Genomic DNA, 27871 nt, shown 5'->3' on the forward strand with positions numbered 1-27871 from the left:
AAGTAAGTTCTCTTCTAAGGTCCATGGCTACACCAGGCCTAGGTAGTTACCTAGGGTTTCAGTGCCAGGCATGATGCCCTTCCTATTGAGTGGCCTTAATTCATCCTGTTTCCATTGCTGCCTCTTCTGATGCAAACCTAGCCTGCTACATGTTATTAAAATTATCAATCCAAGACTTCAGAGTTTCAGCATTGTTTTATGAGATAAGAAAGACATTTTTGAGCAGAAGAGTGACATAAAATAACTTATTTAATGGGAAGTGCACATTTCTAGGAGTGTCAGAGGCTATTGCATGTAAATGATCCAAAGGAAGAATGACAGTGACGGTGTCGTGGACCATGTAGACAGACTTGAAGATATGAAGATTTTTAATATCGACATAATATATTCTCCTTTGAAAGCAATATCTGTGATATCTGTATTAGACAGAATCAAAGGCAACTCCAAATCTTCTTTCTGAACAAATAAAATAGTTGATACTTGTTGGACTAGATAGATAAACATGAAGAGGAAGAGAAAAAAAACTGGAAACATAAAGAGATCAGTTTGGGACATGTTAACTTTAAAAATCAGGCATTCGACTTGAAAAGAAAAAAAGCAAAATTACACAAATCTACAAATTCTGGAAATCAGGAAAGAGGTTTGGCTGCAAGTGTATATTTTGAATAGCATATAGATGGTATGCAAAGTTATGGTCCAGATGTGATCACCAAGAGAAATAGCTTTGGCCCTAGCATCCAAGATTTTACAGATTAGAGAACTGAGAGGAAACATCTGGAAAGATTGTGGTGCTGTAGTTAGACTTGGAGACAAAGCATGAGGTATACAGAAAATTAAGTGAAAAATAAACTTTAATGATAAGAAAGAGATGAACTGAGAAGCAATGATTGTACTTCCAGTAGGAAAGCCACTAATGACCTTCATAAGAGCTGATATTTCAGTGTGGTCATGTTTGGTTTTAAAGCCTGATTTGAATTAGTTTGATGGACTTGGCAAGGGAAGAATTATTGACAGTTCATTTGAAGCAAATGACCTCCTTGCTCTTGATGTATGCCAGGCTGACCTGGAGTAATTGGATCCCCTCCCTGCCTATACCTTTGATGGGAAAGCATGGATATTGTTCATTAAGATTTTTTTAAAATTCTGTTCAAAGGCAAACAAATAAAAATACAACAAACATCGTCCTCAGCTACAGACCTAAACTCCAATGGGAAAGTCTGCAGAAAAAGATGCTGGTCAATAAGGAAGAAATTTGTTTAGTAAATGTATTAAAAAGGAAATAAATACTCAAGCTCCTAATTGTTACATTTAACTCAAAGGATTTCTTTGTTTATAAACAAAGTTAGTCAATAAGGCCATCATTTATAATATTAATTGAAAGAAAATAATTTTAACAATTGAAGGTATCAAAGGCATTTTAAAAAGAATACATAGTCCTGGTTGATCTAAGTAAGCCAGAGATATTCCTTAGGTCATTTTTCTTTCCTGGAAGCATCTTAGCATGTACAAAAACTTCATGCCCTAGTGGTAGAATATAAGGAGGTATTTTTCCTTCAAATACTCACTAGCAACTACTAATGATATAGATTGTGTATGTTGCTCAGTTTCTCTCTTCTTCTTAGGATGCTCTGGTCTGTTGTTTCAGCATGTTGGTATCCCTTATATAGCTGACACCTTCATTCATATTTCCTCTATGATATGTTCATATCACACTCGCACACCAAAACCAGCCTAGCCACCCTTTTGTATGACAGCTGTATATCTCTTTACTCCAGTTGCTCGTGGTTGTGTATGTCTGTCTCACTCTGATCCACAAGACCACCATTATATGCCGTAACACGTTGTGCAGTGTGGTACATTACAGCACTCATGGCCACAAAGTAATGATGAATGATTCTGCACAAAGTGTCTTCTTTCTACAATACACACCAAAAAACAGTGGAAGTCAGATGTGATCCTTAGTTTTGTGACTGTCTCATTTAAACTTTTCGTTCAGACTTACTTTCCCTGAGTCCATATGTTACAGTTGAAGAAACTGACTCCATGACCAAGCATGTAAGCAGCAACTCTGAACCACTCTTCTTTTGAACTATTTTGGCTTATCTTACTCTGAACAGAGAATCATTCTCTTCTTGTTTTGAGTTGCCAACTCCCTGGTAGCATATGTTGCCCCCTCCTCCACTTCACCATTATAATTTGCTCTAGTGTCAACCACAGTATAGATTCAAACTCTAAAGCCTCATTTCCTCTCAGTATCTTAGTTATTTCATGTACAACTAAGCTTTATTTTGGAAGCATTACACAGCCGTACCTCCTGACCCCTTGTAGCTCAACCAAATCCAGAGAATGGCCTTACAACCAGGGGTGCATGAACAGGACAAATGATGTCAATGACGTCAATGACATTCGTCTTCCGTGGGAGGAGTTGCTTTACAGAGATTTGTTTATAAGCTAGTATCTGTTGCCAAAGCTTCTCGGATGGCTGTTGAAACTACAACAAAAGATGTAAGCAACCAGTGTCTTAAGCTTAGTTGATAAAACTGTGACAAGCTTTGAAAAAAACAAAAAGAACACATGAATGCATGATGTGAGGTGGTTAGGGTGGTGTGGTGCGCCAGAAATGATTGTATGGCATTCTAAAAACAATAATTAAAATCTCTGTAGAAATCTTTTCTCTCTAAATAATTTTCAGTAATCTTATCTTATAATATTGTTTCTAAGTGTAATGTGAAACTTCTCTTGAGAAAGGGAAAGCTGTATCATTTTTAACTTTGTCCTCAGGATTTCTGTTTTCTATGTGGTATTTCTTTTTTGTATGTTAAACGCATATCTATGTCATTTCCTGTGTAATTTAGTGAAATTCAGTCTGTAGTGTTTAGTGGGCCTTAAGGCTATTGCTGAGAAAAATAATTTTCTAGCATTTAAATATGTTTAAAACCGTATGTGTGTACTTGAAAGCTACTTGCATTAGTTTCTGTATTAATTACTATGTCTATGTCTGTATTAGAATATTTAAATTGCTCAATTACAAAGAAAGTTTTATCAAAGTGTCCCTATGTACACAACAAAGTGCAAAGAAGTTTTTGGCTCATCATTGCCTATCTAAATATTTTCCTTGTGATCATAAATCTGTCCTCTATTGGTGTCTTACCCCACTCTTGTTGAGTATGGGAAAATGTTTTATTCATCAATGCATTGCCTCTTCTGGACTTACCTAAACTTAACATATGTTTATTTGCATTCCCTATTTTTCTGCTTTCCAACTTCACCTTTACTCCTTCACTCAGGGAGTTTTCTCCAGGCTTCTGAAACCAGTTTCCCAGACTCAAACCTTAATGATGAATCCACATATCTCTTTGCATTGAAAAGTCCCTATATTGGATTAGTGAAATCAGATGATCAGAAGGCAACCGACTATGATCCCTCTAGCTTAGTTACACCAGGTGTTACAAACAGCCTTAAACATGTGAAGCTGATCCACAAAACATTCTTTTTAAACTTGCACCAACAAACTGCCTAGACTTTGATGAGTTAGAAACCAGATTTTTGTCTTCAATATTGTGATCGTTCATGTTTTATACTGTTCATTGATATGATCAAAATTGCAAGAAACTGCCATTAATGTTTCTTTAGGTACCATGTTAACTTTTCACCATTGATATACACAATTCTCCTTAAAAGCAAAAAGGGTGACCAAGACATCCTGTGTTCAGATATTCTGTCAGTTTCCTTATATCCAATTAGGCAACTACTTTTTGTGATAAGATTGACATGTGGAAAAGTAGTATGTCTTTCTGTAAAAAAGATGAATATTTTAAGGAAGGATGTCTTTATATGTTCTCATAAAATTGAGATGAAACAAACTTTGCATATATAATTCATAAAAAGCAAGCCAAAATAATCAAATCTAAAATATCATTATACTGACTTGATGAATATCATCCTATACTCTGACAACAGGGGATAATAATTATATAAGGTGCTCAGAATAAAGATATAGTTGAAGCAATACCACAAAACATTTAAAACTAAGATGCTATTGTCACATTTTAGATATGAGTTGAAAGAAAATAATCCACTCTATTTATCTGGAAGATATTCAGTCACTTTCATCTTGCTCTATATTAAATGCCATTTTTGAAGAACTACTCAGTCTCTTAAAAGAGGATTTGATCAGAAGGGAAAGTATTAAATAATGAATTTTCATGCTTTGAATTTTATGCATGCCTTCACATAAAATAACTTTTTTGAGGCATAAATCTCTTTTATCCCATGCAGATGCCACAAAATTTAGACATGGGTGTTGAGAAATGCCAGCTTGGAATATGGGGTCAATGACAGTGTGTGTCAAAAGGGTTACACATAAGAGGCCGTTCATTTTCAACCCTGACACTTATGTGATGATAATTTCTTTACTTGGTATATTTGTAGCACTTGAAATAATATCAGTCTCTTAAAATTCATATTAGAGTTAAACATTATTTGTCTTGTGATATATGGTATTTTAGGGACTGTAATAGGTATTTAGATATAGGAATAAAATGCATCTACTTCTTGTTTATGTTTTATAACCTAATTAATATATTGCAAACATAGAACCATATCACACATACACATTTATAGTTAAGGCATCCCCAATAGGTGCTAGACATAAATACACATTCTACAAGTACATAAACCCTTTACTTTAGCAGAATCTCAAACATGTGAATCTGTTCATGTAGAAAAATTATAGATTCTATGTGGGCAAAAAGCAACTCACAATTCTTACTCATATCTTATCTCTGTGTACCAGTTCTTATCATTATCCTTCCAAGATAGCTGCCTTAAATTTTTGATTAATGAGTATTTTTACTGAATAAATAATGTTAATCATTTTACCTCCCCCTTAGGATTTTAATTAGATAAAATTTTTAGAGCTGGACATAGTGGCACACGCCTTTAATCACAGCAATTGGGAAGTAAAGGCAGGTGGATCGCTGTGAGTTCCAGGCCTGCCTGGTCTACAGAGTGCATCCAGGACAGCCAAGGCTATACAGAGAAACACCTGTCTTGAAAAAAACAAAAATAAATAAATAAATAAATAAATAATTTAAGCAAGTATATATTATTTGTTCATATAATTTTCAGTTGTTACTTATCTGTTGGAGTACTTACTGTGGTTTCCTTTTATTTTTTTCCATGTTTCTATTTAGGTAAAATATGATTATATCACTTCTTCCTTCTCCTTCCTACCTCTCCCGTGTACCCCTCTATAACTCTCCCTCCTAAATCCATGTGACTTTCTCTTCCTTAACCTTCTGAATCCCTTGATGTTGCCTACATGTGTATAATTCTATGGCTGACCACTTGGTATTGGATAACCAATCAGAGATTCATTTCTCAAGAATACTGCTACTTCCTCTCTCGGTAGTTTTTCGTTGCCTGCAGCTCTTCATTTAAAGGTGGGGTCTGGTTCCCTCCACCTACCATGGGATGTTAGCTCTTGTCGGAGTTGTTCATGTTAGGAAGCCACGTTGTAGAGATTTCACTGATGTGCCTTCCCTGTCATACATAGCTGTGAGGCACAATCTCATAGCACACTCTTGGATAAACTGGTTCGTACAATCTTCCTGCTCCCTCTTCTGAGGTGGTCCATCACCTTAGAAACAGGAGTAGTGGTGCAGAAGTTTCAACTTGGACTGATGTGCTCTGAACTGTTCTCTACATTTTGACTTGTTTTCTGTAATGATCACTTTCTGTAGCAGAAGAGAAGCTTCCTTAGTGAAATGTGATGTTGACATCTTTTTCTGGAGTCTAGCTTCAAATGGTGACTGTGGGCTCCATGGTAGAAGCAGGTCTGGGATTCGGAATATTCCCAAAGGAAGCTATAGCCTCATAAGTTATCCTTTTATTTTGTGCAGGCATACCTGGATTACCAGATTTACAATGGGAATACTAATTGTTACCTTTTAATATCTATATTACAAGTGGTAGGATGCCGGGAGACATAGAAATAGACATGTTTCTGGAGGGAAGGCTGTTAAGCCCAACACTAAACAAATCAAGGGGCATTTTCACAGAATTACATCTCTCTCCCACAGGAGACTATTTGAGTTGTAATACTTATCTAAGATGTACATTTTTTAAAAGTTTAGCTGTTTAAACTTTTGAGAGAGAGAAAGAATTATCTGGTTTTATTCATCGTTCAAAGAATGGGAGATAAAGGAATATCACTAGAAATAGTAGATGAAAAAAGTCTAAATATAAAGGCTGACTAGGAGGTCAGACAGGAACAGGGCTTACCTACTCTATTCTCATCTTTCTTTATGGAAGCTTTTCTGTTGCCTTATGTCAGTTAGAAAGCTCATGGCATTAAAATGTAACCAAGAGCATTTCCTCACGAAGTTTTAGCAATCAGGCCAATGATCCAGAAGAAAAGAGAATCCTGTTTCCAGGTGAGAAAAGAGGAACATTTGGTGTAAGCCATTCCAGCAAATGCCCAACTCTAATGAAAAGCATCATGCAAAATTGAACACATCTGAGGAGATCTGAGTGCAGCTTCAGGGGCCTGCTGGGGAGCAGCTAACCTTGCACGACAGCCAAGATTTCTGATATAGCATCTGCCGTTACAACATTCCCAGGAAGGCTTTGATTGTATTATTCACCCAAAAAGCCATTGTGTTACGCTGTTACCTATGCATAAGGAACCAGAAACAGGATGCAGAAGAGATTTGACTTCATGGGGATGTCAAAAGCCTTGAAAGGAGGCAGGAACATGGATTGAGAAAGGCCAAGAGATGTGCTTCTGGGTCTGGAGACCATTGTTTTTTCAGTGTATGAGTACACTGAGATGGACGCGTGGAGCTTAATATAATAGGCAAAATTAAATAGTTTCTAACACATTTAGCATTGATGTGGTTTAATGCAGCACTGACCTTATTCTAATCCATTATTAATTTGCAATTGTAACAAACTTTTTCCATGGCAGAACTTGTAGACTGCAAAGAAATTCAAAAGTGGAAAGTTAAAGTTATACAAATTTACCATCTATGTTTAATTTTAGAAAATATTCACCTGTAAAGTATTACCTATGTTCCAAGTAAGTCTAGGATGTAATCTTGATTTTCCTTTTGTTGTCTTGACTTGATTCTCACATGTCGACTATCACAGCATCTCATACAAGTTATGGGAAAACCCAAAATCCATTACTTTTAATATTTTGAGTTATCATTAAATTTTTGTTGAGTAATTACACATTAAATGTCAATCATCTTTCTCACATTCATATTGAAATAAGTCTCAGAATATACCTGTTCTATAAGTAATTACAGAATAACTGTTTCGTATATTATTCTATACATTGAAGATAGTCTACATAGCTTTTTATTTTCATGTTTTAGATATTTTTATACATTAACATAGAAGATAACCAGTGTCATTATAAAATTGTCATGCATACCTTGTGCTTGTTAAATTCTTCTACTTGTTCCCTAGCATATTTCTTTTTAATTTAAATTATGATATAATAATTTACATATAATTATGACATTTTAAGAAAATACATTTTACTTTCTATATCTCAACAAAATCTTCCCCCCATGATTAGGACCTTATAACCTACCTCCTAGTCTCTTTTCTTCTTTCATGACTCCTACGTCCTTTACCTGCTCTTTTTTTTTTCTTTTTTTATCACATTTTATCATTACCACATTTTTAAATTTGAACATTTTCCCACACATATACAGGTATACATACAATCATTAAAATAAAAAATCCCTATGACTGTTCCTGAGGGGGATTACCTCCCCTGGAACAGTCCTAGGGGAGGGGAATAAGGGGAAAATGGGAGGGAGGAAAGAATGGGAGGATACAAGGGATGGGATAACCATTGAGATGTAACAAGAATAAATTAATAAAGGAGAAAAAAACAAAAGCTAAAAAATATAAATAAAATAAAATAAAATAAAAAATCCATACATGAGAAATAATTATGGTTTTATCTTTCTGAGTTTGGATCTCCTTGATTAATACTGTATGTTAATGATCCACTCATTTACCTAAAAAACTAATCATTTTATTTATCTTTTCAGCTGAATAAAACTCAGTTATGTATATGTACCACATTTTTGTTATGCATTCATTTGTTGATGGGTTGACATCTATGGCAATGCATTATTTTGCTGAACATTCTGAGCAATTTTCTCTGCAGCAGGATATGGAATCTTGGTAAATGCTATACATGGCTCATATTGATAGATTGTTTTAAACTGTTTAGGACTTCCATATAGCTTCCTATAAGTCTTGTACTACTTGCCATTCACAAAGCAGTTAATGAGTCTCTGTCACAACATCCTCAATCTCTCAATCTTCTTTGTCAGATTCCTCGATGATACCCACTCTGCTTGAGCTGTGGGGCAGGCATCTCAATGTAACTTTAATCTTTGTTTCTTGATAAATACATACAGTGAAGATTTTTAGGAAATATTTATCAGCTATTCATATTTTTGCTCCCTTTCTTATTGATTATCATCATTCCTCCTAATATTCCCAAATTTTCTTTTCAGGTCATGTGTATTCTATTACTTTCTTTTATATTTTGTCTTCAACCCACGAGGTTCTCGTCTTCTCTTTTTATGGTTAACTTTCTAATGAATACACACATGCATACACACACACACAAACACACACACATTATAATTTAAGCCAATCTATTCATTGGTTTGATTCTGGCTTATTTCATTTAATGTATAGTTCCAGTGGATCCTATTTACCTTGGAATGTCATAATTGTAATATCCTTTTTCTTTTATTCAAGAATGTATACTTTTTTTCAAAATTTGTTTAGCTAGTAAACTTTAGTAGGTTTTTAAAAATACCAGAGTTGAGAAGTTTCTTTTGGACTGTTGTAAAAAGTTGTCTAAGAGATTCCCAACACATACTGTTTCTGTTGGTCTCCTCCCATAGATTAAAAGAAAGTACCTTCTGCTGGAAATACCATGCACTTCAGGAACAGAGGCCAGAAACTCCTGAGATAGAACTACCCACCATGCCCCTTCCCAGAATACTAGCTTTCTTGGTACCAATAGGCACCATTCAACCTGCCAAAGATTGGAGGCAACCAATAGTCCTAACCAGCTATGACTCCTAGGAACCACAGTAAGAACCAGCATGGCAAATAACTCTGAGACTATAATAATCACACACATACCTTGGCTTTAAGATCTTCATTGGAGTTAAGATCTTCTCAGAAAGAAGGAACTCATGCCTTCCAGAACTGAAACCTAGATAACCTACACAGTCCTAGTGAGGTCATGTGCACTTCATTTTGATCACATTTACCTCCTCCAACCCCTTCCTGATCATCTCCCCTTTTCAACACATGTGACTTTGTGCCCTAATTTTTTTCTTTATCTTTACACACTTAGTTCCATTTGTGCTGTCCATCTATTCTTGGATGTGTGGCCTTCCACTACTGTATGGTAGACTTATCAAAGGAAAAAAAAAGGATTCTTCCAATCACAACAGAGAATTCCTTATATGTCTTAAACTAGGGTTGGAAACTTTCGTTCAACTCTCCTTTTCACTCAGGCACATAGTCTGGTTTAGGACTGACAAGTTCTGCTTATGATGTCATAACTGCCTGAGTTCTTGAGGATTAAGATATTCATTAATCTGTCATTATAATAATATGTCACTAGGAGTTGGTTTAATACTAGTCTCATTTAAGTGAATAACACATAGTAGTAGGTTTCTCTTAGGCCCATAATATCTTACTATAGGGTCTTGGCCTCAAGAATGGTGTCAGGTAAGGTTTTATGCAATCAGAAATGCAATCAGAAAGTGATCAGTTACTCCTGTGATGTTTGTGCCACTATGGCACCATTGGCCATGTCTTGCCAGATCATTATTTTAGCTTCTATATTTCATAGATGAGTAACTGTGGTGATTCCTTTTCTCTTCCAATAGCATGCTTAGCACTGCCTAGTACCATGAAAGAGAGTAATAGAAAGTAATAGAAAGTGGGGGTAGAAGTTTCCAGGTGAATACAAGTGTGATATGCTTAAATTTTATGACTCAAATATGTGATGTCTTCATTAATCGCTCTTTAAATAATTGAGGATAACCTATAGAACTATATATAACTTATAACATTTGGAAGTCTATAGAAACTCACTATGCAACAACTCCAAGTGAGGCAACCCATTTTCAAGACAGGTATTTTTATTTGTTAGCCTATGGTGTTTAGTAGGGCATGGCAACCTCCTTATAGGTCACTCCATTTTCATTCAAATGTCATGGCTTCAAGAATTGAAGCTCTAACACTCTTTAAATTCATTTCCATTGAGGATCTTTAGAAACACTTGGAGATTTATGGTGTATTTATTTGTTATCCCACTTACGCTGAAGTGAGAAATATTTTCCAATCTTCCTATTCTCTGGCCAGTTTTACACCATTGTCGGTTCTGCCCCTTACTTAAGACATAATCAACATTTGTCTTGTTGAGATGTGCACATTTCTTCATTGTTGTTTCAGCCCCTGGACTGTACTGCTGTCTGTGATGAGTATACCCTCTGAGTTAAGTCAAGCAAATAAGGAAGAAAGAGAAGTGCATCTTTCAGTGCTGGAAATAAGTCTCAAAATGGTTAAGACTCCTTTTGTTCTTGCCAAGTACTCAAGTTCTGTTCTGAGTATGCAGACAGCAACTACCATTGCCTGTCACTCCAGTTCCAAAGGATCCAGCACCCTGTTCTGTCCTTTGGGTGCTCTTGTGCGCACATGGTGCACATGAGCTCATATAGTCACTAATTACCTCTGGCCTCTAGTTTGTCACCTCCATTCTGTAAGTCATTTCATTCTCATTATCAATAATCAGAAATAAACAATTTTCTCTACATTCGGAAGAAAATGGTAGAATTATAATTGAACGCATTTCCTTTCCTACCCTTACTCCTACTTTTTAAAGAAAACACATCATATTTCTTAGCACTGAGCAAAATTTTAAAGACCCCGTTCTACTTTGCCTCCCAGGTAAGGCAAGGCTCAACTTTGTGAGTTAGTAGGTGCTTACCCATATACCCGTGGTGCTTCTTAGTACAGGACAGACATCATATAAGAGTTTTCTTGTTGGTTTAAGCAGAGCATGCTGGTCCATGATTCTCGAAACCTTCTTTCTCTGTAGGGTAGTTGATCAACCTTTAAACTCTTCCCTTTAACAGTGGAACTCTACAATGATTTTGAAAGCCAAAGGTAATATTTTGTTTATTTGTTGGTGCTAAATGTTTCTGTTTAATAGACTTTTTAGTACTATGTTTAATTGATAGCTATTTAATTTCTTCCCTTCAGTCATTTCTATTTTTCTATCCTATAATGCCAGAGTGCTCTGTTATTCACCATCTCTTACAAATCTAGGAAGCATAAATGATTTCATGCAGCTTATAACAGTCACATTTGTAGAGTGGTGCAGTTTCTATTATTGTCCTTAGCACAGTATCAGGAAGGGCATGGACCCTGGAATCAAACTTTTGAGATTGAGACCTCAGCTAAAGTCTTTCCCAAATATGCTATATTTACAAAACAATTCAGTTGGCTCCACTTGCTTGTCAGTGGTGGAGTCACAGTAGGAAGCTATTGACTTAGTCAAGTATTACAGTTCTAAGATAGTCCCCCTCACAATCCAGCTGAAAATGGCTTCTTAAACAGTTAGAAAGGGTTTGTTTCTACTCTTAAATTAACTTGGCACTTTCCTTTCATATTTGGTTCAAACTACTCACAGAAACCTTAGAGCACTTACTTGTACTCCTGCCGAAGTGGTAGCTTCTGTCACATCTAAACACTTAGTGAACAACAATGCTGAGGCATAAAACTTTAAAGATAAGAAGGTTGGAGATACAAGGTTTTGAATCCATACCATGTCAATGAATAGTATTAGCTCACCTAATTCACCTTCTTGTTCAGTTCAGTGTTGTCATCATAGAATCTGATGGCAGAAAATTACAGTATGATACTTGGTTTGTTTTAGGGCACTTGGCCATGAAAAGTGATTAGGCACTATTTTGCTTTCTGAAGTCCATGTGGTTTTTTTAAAGAGTAAAATAAAATTTAAGGTTTATTCTTATCTATACAGGATAAATGGGGGTTCAACATGACTGTAAGTATTAAAAGTTTTATCATTATGCAATCTAGTGTCAGTTGAGTCATAACCTAAAAGTTTTATATTGATTTTTTCATGTTTCTGTTAAAGTGGTATACATTTTTCTTTGAAATTATAAAGTTTTCTTAAGATAAAGCATATGAGTAATTATTAGTGAAACTGAAATCATTCTCCCTACATCTTAAGAATTATGTGTGCTGTCTTCGATAGCTCTTCCATTAATGATCCTAACATTGTCAATTTTTTATATTGTAATTGTGTCCTGTTAGAGCCTTAATTTTGCTCTAGTGAAATATATCCCTACAAAGTATCTTCCTACTTTCATAAATTGAAATTCATAATGGAAAATGCTTTCAATTATTTAAGGTTAAACTGAGCATTTTTGTTGAGTATGTTTCATATTTTCTAGCTTAACCAATTGTAGTTCATGAAAATGTATAGTTTTAGTATAATTTTTAAATAAATAATTCTACCACTGATATTAATGATATTTATGCAAAAGCTTATTTACATGGAATGTATTTGGATTGTGTCAGATTCAAATTATTATGAAGCAATTTAAAAATAGACTTGCTATTGGGACTCCAGGTTAGTGAGGTATGGGAGAATGGGGAAACAGAAGGACCCATAAGGTCCTGGAACCCTACAAGAAGACCATCAAGGCTAGCAGATCTGGACCCAGGTGGGCCTGCATAAACTGCTGTACCAGCCAAGGGCAATGCATGAGGTAAACCTAGACCCCCTGTTCAGATGTAGCCAGTGGACCATGCATTCTCCACAGTTGTGAGGAAAGCAGGGATGGACTGACATGAACTCTGGTGCCTCCTATTTGACCACTTCCCCTTGGTGTGGAGGCCTGGTGGCACTCAGGGGAAGAGTAAGCAGGATACCCAGATGAGACCTGATAGGCTGTGATCATATGGTGGGGGAGGAGGTCCCCTTCTGTCACTGGTCTCGGGGGCAGGATAGGGTGAAAGAGGGAGGAAAGGGAGAACCAGAAGATACAAGTGAACGGATAACAATTCAGATGTAATATGAAAACATTATTTAAATTAAAAAGAAAAAGAAAAAATGGATAGAGGAAAGTCTTTGTTTTTATTTATCTGGACTTTTCTCACTAAATTACATGACCATGGCTTAATTCCCACGTGTGATTTTATTGTAAATAAATATTGTAAGTATATATTATGACTTACTGATTGTATTAAGAATCCCCATAATAAATTCCCCATTGCTGCATTCTCAAGAGTAGCCTATCTACAAAGCAACAAATAACAAGAAATCATAATATAACTATTGTAATAAATCTACATATTTATTGAATAGCTGTCGGCGCCGCACCGTCCAGCGGAAATAAGACACCAACAACCAGACTTCTTCTCGAGATCTTTAGCCAGGATTAAGCTCAGTGGGAATGGCCCCGAAGAAAGGAAGGGCCAAGCTTAAGTACAACTCAAGGGCCAATCAGCTCATGCCAGGTGTCATCTCCTCATAGGTCCGCGTCAGAGCAGGACTGCTCCTCATCAGATCACCAGTTACCCTTGCACAGCCTTTTGCCATATAAGGACTTGTTTATCTTGGAGAGCACTTGCCGTCGGGATGGCGGAAACCTGCGCCTTGTTAAGGCGCGGCACCTCGCAGCTCTCCACAATTCCCCCTGTTTTATTTTGTAAGAGCAGGACAAAACGGGTAAGAGTAGAGGTCTGATCTCCAGAGGGCACTGATGTATGACTGCCCATTACCCAGGTTATCCACCTTGATCATGTACAGAACCCGCCCTGAAGTTTGGCCACTGATGTACAACAGAACTCAGCTAGGGGCTCGGCCCTAGCCTAGCGCTGGACCCGACCAACACCTTTTTCTGGAGGTGGGATTTTGGGTGTCAGCCCACATGCAATCAGACATGCTTTCCAGGAAGCCATTAACTGCAAACAGTGTACCTCCTGTGCAGTGCTTTGCCTTGCACCCCGAATGTGACGAGGATCAGGACTTAAAGGCCGCCAGCCAAGCCTGAGGGGACTGTTCAGCCTCAATAGCATAGAAGGCTTGTGCAATTAGGGCACGGTCTCTGTTTCAGGATATGACCAAGCGGCAAAGGAACACAAGGCAGAGGAAGTTGATAATCAGAAGGGCCATAGCTAAAGCCCTGATACCCACCCACTCCTTAAGATGATGCATCCAAGAGGCGAGGCCTTCAGCGGTGGTAATGTCCACTTGAGTGGAATTCACAATGACGATAGCAGTACACAGCTCTGTCATTAAGGAGTCAAAGTTTTTGGACCAATTTCCTGTAAGATAACTTGACATTTGTAAGCAGGACTGATTGGTACAGGATAATGAGGAGAGACTATTGAGAGAGCCATTAAACACAGGCCAAATAAAGGGTGGCTACATACACACAGGAGTGGGGGAGAAACCAATATTCCTGCCTCTGGCAGAGAGCCTTGTGGAGTTTTCAAATACTTCTATATTGCTCCAAGTAAAGGAGGCATTGCCTGCTGTTGAGCATATTCCTGGAAGAAAGATTTCCAATCTAAACATTGTCCCATGGACAGGCAAGCCTTGACAGTGCTGAACCAGTCCGATGGTGTCATAGCCTTATTTGCTAGTCTCTCTAACTGAGCCTGTGTAAAGGATGCCTGGAGGCCATATGCTCGAACTGATTCCGCCAGGCTTTTAAGCTCCTTAAAATCCAAGGGCTCATGGTATCTTTGATTATTGGCATCCTCAAACACTGGGAAGGTGGCACGAGCCTGCTTCCAAACCTCTGGGCACAGAGAATGAGAATTCCCCTGTGGTGCTGATAAAGGGGAAGTGTCTGCATAAGGCGGCGGTGCCAGTTCTGAGGCACGCCAAGATGGCGGATTATCTTGTTTGGGCTCGGCCTCTTCCGCCTTCTTCTTCCTCCTACCCTCCTTGTGCTGCTTCTGTGCAAGCGACTCCATTTTTAGCAGTAGTCTCTCAAGCCTTTAGTTTTCAGCAGCCCTTTCTGAGCCACCCTGATCAGACATGACGAAGAGTTTCCCATTTTTAAAGGGTCTCCGAACGTCCCCCGCTTTACCGAGGACTGAAAAACTTGTCTCAACCTGAGAACCTTCCCCCGCTTTACTGCGGACTGAAAAACCTTGTCTCAACAACCTGAGAACCTTCCCCCACTTTACCGCGGACTGAAAAACTTGTCTCAACAACCTGAGAACCTTCCCCCGCTTTACCGCGGACTGAAAAACTTGTCTCAACAACCTGAAAACCTTCCCCCGCTTTACCGTGGACTGAAAAACTTGTCTTAAACTGAGAACCTTTACACTCGGGTCCTAATTTACCGGACACTTACCGATCGATCGCCCTGTAGATCAGGAGTTCTGAAGTCTGACGTACCGAGGACTTTCTCCCCGTACAGGCTACCACTAGTCAGCACCGCACCGTCCAGCGGAAATAAGTCACCAACAACCAGACTTCTTCTCGAGATCTTTACTCAGGATTAAGCTCAGTGGGAATGGCCCCGAAGAAGGGAAGGGCAGAGCTTAAGTACAACTCAAGGGCCAATCAGCTCATGCCAGGTGTCACCGCCTCATAGGTCTGCGTCAGAGCAGGACTGCTCGTCATCAGATCACCAGTTACCCTTGCACAGCCTTTTGCCATATAAGGACTTGTTTATCTTAGAGAGTGCTCGCCATCGGGATGGCGGAAACCTGCGCCTTGTTAAGGCACGGCACCTCGCAGCTCTCCACAAATAGCCATTAATATAAATAGTATGAAATGTTTTTAAAGCTTTTTATTGATTCTTTGTAAGTTTCACATACGCAATCCAACCCCATTCATCTCCCCATCCCTTTGTGTCTATGCAAACTTCCCCCCACAAAAAAGAAAGAAAACAAATAATAAACAAAACAAAACAAAACAAAAAACGTATAGGAAACCATTTGTCATGGAAGCTGTAGTGTGTCACAGTGCATCCTACAGCATACCTATTTATTCAAGTCTGCAGGATCTCCATGACATAGGACAACAGGATAACTGAAAGAAGTTTCAGTCTGGTGAGGATCCAGTATTGATGGTCTAACAGAAGCCAGAGGCTTTAAACCGGGCCAGTGACTCATTGCAAGGAACATTCACAAGTAAAGATGTGTAGGCAATTTGTAAAATTTGCTTCAATATATTTTCACAAATTTGATTTAGTCTAATGAAAAATATTTGCATGCTTTCTGTCACAAAGCTAAACGAAAGATTTAATAAAATATGTCCTAGTCAATCCATGAGCTTTGCCAAGTCCATATGTTGTAATAACTATAAAGACTATGAATATATTGACACCTATGAATGCATTGATCTCTCGAGGTAAATGAAACAAAGGTTCTATATGCGAGTTATTGCTACTTAACTGAAATGCTAAGGAAGTTGTGCTAGTATGCAGGTTATAATCAGAAAGGTAGATAATAATGGCTGGGTAAACAGGAGAAAACCAGAGAGATGGAAATTGCAGCATAGTAGGAGCATGGGTCCTTCCATGATTGTTGGCATAGCAAATGAAAGAGCCCAGTCATAAAGCAAAGACCACAAGGTACTTCTCAAGTCTAAAGAAGATAGAAATGGATTATCTATAGCAGCCAAAAGTGAGGGTGCTCTCTCAGACATTAGTTTTAGATAACTTAGAAGTATTTTGGAATTCTCATCTCCAAAATCATAAAGTGGCCAATTTAAGACTAAAATTGTGGTAATTTGTTTTTATAAGGAGCAGGAATGTCATCACCTAGTACACATCACAGTCATCTTTATGCTTTCCAGTGGAGGTCTGTCACTTGATTTTAATTTGCACAAGGTTTCACATGCTGCCTACGTATCTCTGATTTATACCAACTAGGCTGAGTCCAAGATATTACAAAAGTGATAACTTCATATTCAAGCTCCAGTCCCTTGGGCAATGTGATGCTTCAATTCGCAGTTGTGGGAATTAGCTACCTCACATTTAAAGAATCCAGTTCAGGAACACAGCCTAACTACTTATTACTCTAGAGAATTATCAGAGAATAATGCAGACAGGATAGGTTAATTTTCAAAAATCAGGAATTTTCCTTATGATTTAGTTGTTACATTTCAATTTATATATCTTTACTTCTTCATATTTTGTTAATCACCTAACTTATTTTAAATAAAAATAACATTTAATAGTAAATATTCTAGTTAGCATAGGCTAAAGTTAATTTCTCTTAAACGTGGGCTTTTACAAATCAGAATACAAATTCATTTATTTTTTTCATTCTCATTAAACTTCCAAATAAACTTGGATACATCTAAAGCACTCTATCTTATTTAATTATTTCAAGGTCTTGATTTGTTGCATGGGTTGGCTTCCAGGGTGCATGTTGACCAAGTTGGCCTTGAATGCTATATTTTCCTGCTACAATCTCCTAAATTCTGACAGATTTGCACACTATGCTGAACCTAGCTCGCAGCCTTTAATCATTGGATTAATGAAGAAAGCATAATACTTTACCCTAAAGCCTAGAAATCTCCACCCATACAACACTGCCTTAATTATCATGCACATTTTTTAAGGCATGGAATTTTGTGTAAGTGAGCGGTGCTAGTGACTGGCTAACTAAAACTTGTCCTGTACAAAAAGAGAAAGGTAACATTGAACCAATATTAAAATGTCTAAAGCTATCATTCAGATGTTTTGAAATGACAAATGACTCCAAACAGCTTTTTTTTTCTTTTAACTGTGCTGCATTTATGAGGGACACTAATCAATAAGGATGCTCATTATCTGTCATAACTCTAGTTATGCATTTGCTAGCATTGCTGCTATGGATTAAACGATGCATATTAAGAAAATTTGGTAATGGGACCTTATTCCCACCCTAATTTTTTAGCATGGGGGTTTTATTACAGAGTTAACAGCACTCATCTCTACTGCCAAATAAGAAGTGTTATCTTGGTGGCACTTACTTTTTTTATTATCAGGGTTAATTTAAAGTGATTAGCATACACAGTACAGATGTTGCTATGAGGATAAGAACCACACGTCTTCTGTGCTGGACATAATATGATTGCTACTGCAGCCCTACTAAAATTGGATTATTTGTTTTAATGTCACAAGGAGAAAGTCACATGATGGAGATCAGTATCTCTTAAATAGCATTCCATATTCCTAAATCAATCACCTTTCATGTCTTCAGAATAGTCTGCATATGAAAATCACTACTTTATTACCCACCTAGCTGTTTATCATGATGTATTTGGATGTTCAGAAGTTTTCTTTTAATTAGTATTGATTCTTCCATCTCCAAAGAGAGAAAGTGAAAGTAGTTAAATGGAGAGTGCTTATTCAAATTTAATTCATTCATCAAACATTCATTGAGTGGTTGCTGTTTGGGTCTGACATTTTCCTATATGTTGACAAGAATATGAACGATTGTCCGACATATTTCTTCCTTCTCCTCTTCTGCTTGCTTTTTTTCTTCTCCCCCTCTTCCTCTTCCCTTTTTTTTTTCCTAGTTGAATCTGGATAAACATGGCTTCCATAGCTTCCAGGACTGTGTTGTAAAATGTTAGAGCAAACAAGAATAGAGATTAATAGAATATAGAAGTGGAATGTACTCTTATTCTAAGAATGAGTAAGAGAAGACTTGAAATAAGAAATGAAAATCCCCAATATTAGCAGCACAGTGTTAATGAGAAAGAGAAATATTAAAATGCTGAGTAATAAAATGTCTTATCATTCATTAATCGCCTCTACCACTGAAAACATACATTAGAGATCATGTAAAAATTTTTTCCAAGATATATATTATTTTATTAATTTCTTCTTGTTACATCTCAATGGTTATCCCATCCCTTGTATCCTCCCATTTTTCCCTCCCTCCTATATATATATATATATATATATATATATATATATATATATATATATATATATATATATATATCAGGACTTAAGTGTGTCTATTTAGAATGAGAAATCATGGGTAAGAATGTGTAGAGAAAGAAACATGAAGAAAAACTTAAGTAAACTACAAGAAAATATGTGTGGTAATGGAAACAATCCTTAAGTCTCCACATTCCCAAATTTTGGTAGTACAAGTCACATTTTATGTGATGTACAATTACACAAGGGCATCTAAAATGACATCCCAATCGTTTGTGTCTTAATTGTCTGAAAAAGGTTTTCATCTGTGTCTCATGATCATTAGTATCTCAACATAGTATCTGTGGAAAGGGTGAGTGAGAAATATCAGAAAAAGCCATTCAATAATAAGGATAGCATTTGTACAAATTACAGGGAATAGCATTTTATTTTATGATAAATTATGTATAAAATATTTTGAAAGTTTTCAAGGAACAAATTTTTTTCTGACTCTATATTTGCACATGAATTAAACTGTGCCACAATTTTGTGATATACATGTCTGACCTTTACTCCAAGCTATTGATCATAAACCTCCTAATTTTGGGGGTATTAGCTACAGTGAGAGAATTTCAGTTGGGATGTTATATAACACCATTACCACCTTCTTGGATGGAATTTTAGGAAGACACTGCAATGCTGTTGCCTGTAACATTTTTCTTGAGTCACTTGCTAAGGGGAAGAAATGATTGACTCTACTCTGGAAGTCTGTCTTTGTTGATAGAAATTTGAAATGAATGCACTTAACGACTTTCATAAAGTTGTTATTTTAGAGTATCATACAGAACATGGAATATCTCTGTGTCTATGAATGGTTCAGCTGGAGTTTATCTTCTTTGCATCAATTTCCATATTGGATGATAGAAATTGGCTAAACTGTCCTTAGGGATAACAGACTCATCTATTGTCATCCTATTTCATGCTCAAATAGATTCAACAACTGGAATATTTTTCGCAGTCTGTTGTTACTCATCTAGTTAAATTTCTGTTACTTTTAGATGTCAGTTGTCTATCTGGAAAGTTTCAAATATTTGGACTCTCTCATGAAGTACCATGAAAACTTCATTTCATGTACATAAAACTTATTTTTCTAAAGATCACATGCCTTTTCTTTTTTTCCCTCATTATAGTTTTATAATAGTGTCCTTAGAATATTAAGCAGTAAAATACCTGTGGATTTTTCAAAGTTTAGTATAAATAAGATTAAAATAAAGCCATGACTGTTATAAACTTCTTGAAGTAACCCCAGTAGATTTTTGTTCCATAATTCTTAACTATATTTCTAAGTACTTTCCATTTTAATTGTAATATTGTTATATCCTACTTTGAAAACAAAGGACTATATAAATGAAATGTGCCATTGCCATGTCTTTTAACACAGTTTTTCCTTCTTGTGTTACACTTTGTCTTTCAAAAACTCACCCACAACATTAAAAAAATAAAATTAAGTTCTTAGCGAACACACGTCAGTGGTAGCCTTTGAAATATTTCCATTATACATTAAATAAGTAAAATTTGTATAGTTATTAGCATTCAGGAAGTGATACTACTATAGATGTGAAGTGATTGAAATGGGGGAACTACCTGTGTCTGTACCATTAAGTTTTAACGTATTTGTTGTATTATTAACCTACACCTAATTGTAAAAACTTCTTTTCTTATTAGTTTTATGAAAGAAATACAAGGAACATTTACTCTTTACAGACTTGGTATGTTGAAAAATAAATGTCTTTAGGACCAACCATTAGAATACAGTAACCATTGCATTACTGAGCTGACTCTATTGTAAATCACATAAAATATGTGTCTGCATCTCAGTCCAAAATGAAGCACATAAGATTGTGGACTTTTAAATCCACTTAACCTATTTATTCAGTAATATTTGTTTAGTTATTGTTATGTGAGTCAGATTGTGACAGGTATTAATAGTCTTATTTACTAACATTGTACTATGCTTTAAGGGAAACAGAAAATCTGTAGAAGCTATTAGTAAAAAATTATCTAAGAAAGATTACTCTGAGGAAGAAGGAATGACATAACAGTGAAGGGCACTTGTCATTTTCGTAGAGCACCTGAATTCACTTCCCGATACCTACAGTGTGTGGCTCACAGGTGTGACTCTAGTGACATGAGAGATATGACCTCCTCTTCCAACTTCCACTGATAGGAACTGTACATGTAGTCCACAGAGGTACCTCAGGCAAACAGTGATGCACATACAATAAAAATAAATCAACATTTTTTTCAAGAAAGAAAAACAATTTTGGATCCAGTAAGCAGCAGGCCTGGTGGATAGAGGGCAGTCAAGTGGTGAGAGAGAGAGTTAATGAGTTCAGTAGGGAAATAGTGGATATAGAAAGCTCCAACACACATTTATACTTCCAGATCTGGAGAGAGAGCATGGAAAATGATACATAAATGTAGTGACAGGTTGGAAACAAATGTCAAGTGTCTTTAGAAACATGGGTGGAAAAGATTGGTAGAAAGAAGTTAAGTTTTATGAACGGACATTAGAGAGGAGAGTAAGAGACAATAACGGAGGCAGGAGAAAACCTACTAGTCCAGCATTGTAGAAGCACAGGGCTGCTGAGAGCCAAGGCAAGCATGCATTTCATCTGGATTTTATCTAGTGAAATTGGGAAACGATTGGTGGATTTAATGACCAGAAGGTCACTGTGAACTTGGAGTTTCATTGGAGTGTTAGGGCCAAAAGAAAGATAATTCTTATTAGACAGGCAAATATGTGACCTTCAGTGAATCAGTGTGATTTGTCTTCTCGTGGGCTCTGTGCTTCAGTGTAAATGTTGAAAATATTTTTCATCCCTATAAATGACAGTTTGAATGGGAGTGGTTGAGTTAAATCTTGCTGAACTTTTTAAAGATCATTACAGATTGTCATTTTTGTTCATCTTAGCAATGAACTTTTGTCTGATAGGCATGTATTAAAATTCTTTATATGGTTATAATGAGTGCAAAAATAAGTATTGAACAGGGGGCAAATATGTCTTTATGCTAGTTTAAAATTTAAATGCATCTATAAAGTTTTAAATACGTATACCAAAAGACCCAAGTATTTCAGAATGCTTTAAAAATTTTGACACTATCATATAATTCCATCAATTTCCTCTCCCCTTTCTTTCCTCCAAACCCTCTCATATACTTTCCATTGCTCTTTTTCAAATTCATGGCTTCTTTTTCTTTAATTATTGCCACATTATGTGTATTTTCATAAATATATAAATACAACCTGCTCTTTCTATCTAATATATATACATGTTCTCTTCACGGTAATTATTTGGCATTGGATAACCAATTGGTATGATTGACCCTATTTCTCCCACTCTTAGCATTTCTTAGTTACCCTTGTCCTTTATCTAGCACTGAGACTTTATGGGACATTTTACTGTGCGGACTATCATGAAAAACATAAACATGTGTACCTAAAAGCTTATTTTGGTATGGTTTATAATTATATACACAAGCATAAAACTACCACAAAGCCATTAAATGCAGAAAGGCTTACTAAAGCATTTTGGTAGCATCATATAATAATGTGTTTTACCACTTGAAACAGAATTTGCTTGACAGAATTGACTGCATCACTAGGCATAAAGAAATATTTGAGAAAAAAAAGAGAATTTACCGAAGAGCACCTGTTGATTTTCTTTTCATACTTACAAAATAAATTATATATGTACAGCACAGTGAGTGTATGGAAGAAATTTACTAATCCTATCTCCAAGTATGGGTATGTAGACATAAAGTGTAGGTGAACTTTAATTTATTTGTTTTTAATTTTATATGCTTTCATTCATTTAAATATATATTGTTTTCAATACAACTCCCCTAAATAAACCATGATATAAAGGCATGTGTTGCAAAATGTGAACATTTATTTAAACACAGTATTGATCTCCCTGTTTCTTGCTCTATGTCCCATGTTGCTGCCCTGCATTGCTGTATTAAGGATGAAGGGAGACCACGCTGGATAAACTGCTCTTAGGCTGCCTTGTCATCTTCCTGTGCTTTGCCATATGCACCACTTTGCTTAATCAGCATCACCTTATATTCACCAGAACTGAGACTGACCACTATGCAGGGAAATTCCTTTCCTATAATGATAGACCTTGAAGATTTACTTGATTGAATTTTATCTTAAAAGTGAGGGGCCTGTGCCTTCATCTTATGCATGTCTCCAAATCAGAAAAGCACATTCCCAAGCATCTGTTCAGAATAGTTTAGTGACCTCCTCCAATTACAGTTTGATAATGGAGAATCAGGGTGAAATCTTATTTCTGAAGAAGGCATGTGTCTGGCACCTTCCCAAGGCAGGAGTATTTAAAGCATAATGAACTGTGAATTTGAAGTTGCTAGTTGCACACGGCAAGCAGGTGTTTCAAATCTAATATTGTCACTAGCAAAAATGAACTATATTTAAAAGTGTGAAGTGTTTGTTTCATAGAAAAATCTTTACTCAAAATGAACAAAAAATAAAGAAATGAAGGTCAGACCTGTTAAATTCTCTTAGGAAGAAAGTAAACATAATGAAATGATAGAAAAATACCTAGTTTAGTCTGATTCCTATGCAGTGAACATGTCAAGAAAGTAAGGATTCTGCCTAGATTTTTTTTTCTAATGAGAAAGAGAAAGGAAGGGCATGGCTTTTGGGGAGTGAGGAGGAGGGGAGGATGTGAGAGAAGTTGGCAAGGAGAGATTGTAATCTGAATATAAATAGAGGAAAATCTATTTTCAATAAATAATAAATTAATTATGGTTAAATAAAAAAAAAACCTTGAAGTTTCCAAAACACTGTTCGACAATAATATGACAAAGCTTCATGGGATATCCAAGGTAATATTGTGAAGAGTATCATGTAGAGGCCCCATACATTTAATATATTATATATTCATTTATATATTTTATATACATTTATGTATATTTATATAGCATTATATATAATGAAAGTTATGCCTTTTTTCTTTTACTGAAACAGCCAGAAACAAGAGTTAAAATGTATGGCATATATGTGATATTATTTGGTGAATTATCTCGAGTGCCCTGTGGAGATGAAACTTAGAAATGATTAAAACATAGGGACTAGAGAGATGGTTCAGTAATTAAAAGCACATATTTCATTTGCAGAGAAACCATGTTTGACTCCTGGCACCCATGTCAGATAGCTGGCTCTCAAACACCTTTGGCGTCAGTTCTCAGATGTCGGATACCCTCTTTTGGCCAACAAAGTATACTGCACTCATGTCCTCAAGCTCACACTCAGACAAACACACATATTAGAAAAGAGAATATTGAGTGAAGTAACCCAGATGCTAAAAGTCAAATTTCATGTTTTTCTTTCTTTGAGATGCCTATATCCAAGTCTTCAGGTATAAGTACATATCCTGGAGTGACTACAAAAATCAAAAAAAGTAAAAAGGAAATGAGAAAACCAGGAAAATCTAATTAGAGAGGGAGAGGCTGATAAATATAGAAGAAGAGGAGAGAAGTGGGTAAAATAACAGTAAAGGTATCTGAAACACTTATAGGGAATCACACCACTAAATATCTCACTAGAAGAGAAAAACTATAATACATGTAATTCTGTGCAGATATATATTTTAAATGAAAATTTTTATTTGGATTGATAATACTCCTTCTGAAAGCCAAAGACCATCTAACAAAACCTACAACACTAAGCAAGAAAATCTCTTATAATCTTCATTTTATAAACAAGCATAACTCTTAACTATGTTCTAAATATTAGGCCTGATACACACGGGCATCTCCTATTTGAAAACTTGCTTTTGTCAACTATATCAATATTTTGTCATTCTGAACTTCATTTTATAGCTACAAAAAATAAACCAGAGACCCTACAATTTTACTTTCTCAGCCTATAGTTTTGTGTCTGAAAGTGCTCCATGTGTAAGGCACCATTAATACCTCCTTTCACCTCTATAAAAAAGTCTTTATTGTTTATAATGCACTCTTAAATTTTTTATTTACTTAATTTGTTCAGATTACAACTCAACTGATAGCCCATCATTTATATCTTCCCATTCCTCCCTCCCTTTCACTTTCACCCTATTCCCCTCCCCTAGGTCTATGACCAAGGGGGACCTCCTCCCTCACTATATGGTCTTAGGCTATCATGTCTCATTTGGTAGCCTGGTTATTCTTTCCTTGAGTGCCACTAGGCTTCCCCACCTAGGGGAGATGGTCAAATACGGAGCACCAGAGTTCATGTCAGAGTCAGTCCCCGCTTTCCACATAACTGTGGAGAATGTCCTGTCGATTGGCTAGATCAGAGTAGGAATTCAATGTTTTCTACTTGTATTGTCCTTGGTTAATGCAATAGTTTGAGCAGACTCCCTTGGGCCCTGATCCACCCATCACAATGTTCTTTCTTATTGTAGGTTTCTAGGACCCTCTCGATATTTCTATTTCCCCACCTCCTATATATCTCTTAACTGATTTTTTTAAAAATATGCTTTGACTATTTGATTTTTATTGTTTGATTATATTTAGAGTACAAGTAGGATGTCCTCACATCTATCCCAATGTCCTGGTAAGTGAAGATTTTCATGGGACATGCCTTTTTGGGCTAGTTTCCAATTATAAGTGAATATATACCATATGAGTCTTTCTACTTCTGGGTTAACTCACTCAGTTTGATTATTTCTAGTCTCATCCATTTGTCCACAAATTTTTGGGATTTCCTTGTTTTTAATAGCTGAGTAGTATTCCATAGTGTAAGTGTACCACAGTTTCTTTGTCCATTCTTCAACTGAGGGACACTTAGGCTGTTTCCAGGTTCTGGCTATTATGAATAAGGCTGCTATGAACGTAGTTGAGCATATGTCCTTGTGTGGAGGAGCATTTTCTGGGTATATTCCAAGGAGTGGAAGAGTTGGGTCTTGAGGAAGCCCTATTCCCAGTTTTCTGAGAGAACACCAGATAGATTTGAAAAGTTGTTTTACAAGTTTACACTCCCACCAGCAATGGAGTGTTCCTCTTTTTCCATATCCTCGCCAGCATGTGGTGTCACTTGAATTTTTGATCTTTGCCATTCTGATGGGTGTAAGATAGTATCTCAGAGTTGTTTTGATTTGCATTTCTCTGATGAATAAAGATGTTGAGCATTTCTTTAAGTGTTTCTCAGGCATTTGCTATTCCTCTGTTCTTTGCAGGTCTGGTAGAATTCTGTGCTGAAACCATCTGACCCTGAGATTCTTTTTGGTTGGGAGACCATCAATGATTGCTTCTCTTTCTATAGGTGAAATAGAACTATTTAATTTGTTTATCTGATCTTGACTCAATTTTGGCAAGTGGAATTGATGAAGAAAATTGTCCATTTCCTTCCATTTTCAAATTTTGTGTCATATGTGCCTTTAAAGTAAGATCTTGTAATTTTTTGTATTCTTCCGTGTTTGTTGTTATGTCTCCCTTCTCATTTCTTATTTTGTTGATTTGGATAGCATCTCTCAGCCTTTTAGTTAGTTTGGCAATCGGTTTGTCTATTTTGTTGATTTTCTCAAAGAACCAGCTCCTGTTTTTGTTGATTCTTTGGACTGTTTCCTTTGTTTCTAATTTATTGCCTTCAGTCCTGAGTTTGATTATTTTCAGACATCTTCTCCTCTTGGGTGTTTCTGCTTCTTTTTTTTTTCTTGGGTTCTGGGTGTGTTGTTAAGATGCTTATGTGGGATGTTTCCAATTTCTTTATTAAGGAATTTAGTGCTATGAATTTTTCTCTTATCACTGCTTTCAATGTGTCCCACAAAGTTGGATATGTTGTTTCTTCATTTTCACTGAATTTCAGGAAGTCCTTAATTTCTTTATTTATTTCTTCCCTGACCCAGGTGTCATTAAGCAGAGAGTTGTTTAGTTTCCATGTGTGTTTAGACATTTTGTGATTTCCGTTGTTGTTGAAGTCCAGCCTTAGACCATGGTGATCTGATAGGATACAAGGTATTATTTCAAAGTTCTTGTATCTGATGAGGCTTGCTTTGTGGCCTACTATGTGATCATTTTTGGAGAAGGTTCCATGGGGTGCTGAGAAGAAGATATAATCCTTTGTGTTGGGTGAAAAATTCTATAAGTATCTGTTAGATACATTTAATTCATGATGTTAGTAAATGATGTTATTTCTCGGCTTAGTTTCTGCTTCAATGACCTATCCTTTAGTGAAAATGGGATGTTGAAGTCTCCCACTATAAATATGTGGGGATCAATGTGTGGTTTAAGCTTTGTTACTAGTTCTTTTACAAATGTGGGTGCCATTGTATTTGGAGCATAGAGGTTCAGAATTGTGGTGTCATCTTGGTTAATGTTACCTTCGATGGGTATGAAGTGTCCTACCTCATGCCTTTTGATTAATTTTGGTTGAAAGTCTATTTTATTTTATATTAAAATGGCTATACCAGCTTGCTTCTTGTGACTGTTTTCTTGGAATATTGTTTTCAGCCTTTTATCCTGAGGTAATGTCTGTGCTTCTGGGTGAGAAGTGTTTTGTCAATGAAGAAGAATGTTGGATCTTGCTTATGTATCCATTCAGTTAGTCTGTGTCTTTTTTTTTTTTTTTTGAGAATTGAGACCATTGTTGTTGAGAGATATTAATGATATGTGAATTGTTATGTCCCTTAGTTTTTTATGTTGGTTACAGTAGAGAGTTTGTGTGGTTGTGTTTTTGTGATGGTGTGGTTATCTATTTCCTGTGTAGTTTTGGTTGTGGCTTGTCCCTTTGTGGTGGAGTTTTCCATCTAGTAACTTACATAAAATCGGATTTGTGGAAAGAAACTATTTGAATTTGTTTTTGTTATGGAATATTTTGTTTTCTC

General features: G+C 36.3%; 1 protein-coding gene and 1 long non-coding RNA gene across 13 annotated transcripts in view; one reads left to right on the plus strand and one right to left on the minus strand.

Moving 5' to 3' along the window:
• Positions 1 to 27871, plus strand: part of ROBO2 (roundabout guidance receptor 2) — a 1536637-nt gene that overhangs the window by 542787 nt on the left and 965979 nt on the right. The window lies entirely within an intron of this gene.
• The window catches only part of LOC311608900, a 34073-nt gene continuing 20629 nt past the window's right edge, over positions 14428 to 27871 (minus strand). For 2 of the 3 annotated variants that reach the window (XR_014783176.1, XR_014783177.1), the window contains exon 4: positions 14428 to 18666. This is a non-coding gene — a long non-coding RNA (uncharacterized lncRNA). Of the gene's footprint in view, positions 18667 to 21133; positions 21233 to 27871 lie in introns of all 3 variants that reach the window. The other variant, XR_014783178.1, reaches the window with a different exon arrangement.

The sequence above is a fragment of the Acomys minous genome (genome assembly GCF_964271855.1).
Source record: "Acomys minous genome assembly, chromosome: 11".
NCBI classification, from domain to species: domain Eukaryota; kingdom Metazoa; phylum Chordata; class Mammalia; order Rodentia; family Muridae; genus Acomys; species Acomys minous.